Below are 1,024 nucleotides of genomic sequence, written 5' to 3'. Positions count from 1 at the left end.
AACACCTCTACAAGAAAAAGACAAATAACCCAATTAAAAAATGGGCACAGGACATGAACAGACACTTCACCAAGGAGGAGATCCAGCCAGCCAACAAACATATGAAGATGCAAATCAAAACAACAATGAGATATCATCTCACACCAGCAATACCAGCAAAGATAAAAAAAAGTAGAGGACAATAATATGGCAGGGATGTGGAGAGACTGGGACGCTCCTGCATTGCTGGTGGGATTGCAAAATGATCCAACCTCTTTGGAAAGCCATATGGCGCTTCCTCAGAAGGTTGGAAATAGAAATTCCTTATGATCCAGCAATTCCTCTATTTGGTATTTACCCACAAGAAATATGAACCATAACACAAGTAGATACATGCACACCAATGTTCATAGCAGCACTATTTACAATAGCAAAAAGATGGAGACAGCCAAAGTGCCCACCAACTGAAGAATGTGTAAACAAACTGGCACATACACACAATGGAATATTATGCTACCTTGAGAATAACAAGGAAGCTGTATCACATAATATGGATGAACCTTGAGGACATTATGTTGAGTGAAATTAGTGAGTCACAAAAGAAGAAATACTGCATAGGACCACTACTGTAAAAGACTAAGGAAAAGAACCCATACTAAAGGGGGGGACTCTTTGCTGGTTATGGGAAATTGGAGGGTGGGGTGAGGGGAGGGAGGGGAAGGTGGAGCAAAGAGTAGGGAAAAGAGACAAGATAGTTTGGGTGCTAGGGAGGAGGGCAATATACAATAACGGGAATGGAAGAACAAAGTGGACAGGAAAACAATTGGCAGATTTGCATGGGCTGAGTGGTACAGAGGTAAATGATGTATGCAAAACCTTGGAAAAACAGGGCTCTGGGATACATGGATTGAGACATGGTTGGAATGGGCAAAAGGGGGGAAATAATGTTAAGATGCTTGGCTGTCTTTTGAATCCTGGCTTCCCTGGCATACCATTATAAAATAGACACTTCAAGGGGAGAGAAAGGAATAGCCAGAAATATCAC

The sequence above is a fragment of the Chrysochloris asiatica genome, unplaced genomic scaffold (assembly GCF_000296735.1).
Source record: "Chrysochloris asiatica unplaced genomic scaffold, ChrAsi1.0 scaffold00087, whole genome shotgun sequence".
NCBI lineage: Eukaryota > Metazoa > Chordata > Mammalia > Afrosoricida > Chrysochloridae > Chrysochloris > Chrysochloris asiatica.
Note: the sequence above shows the minus strand (reverse complement) of the source record.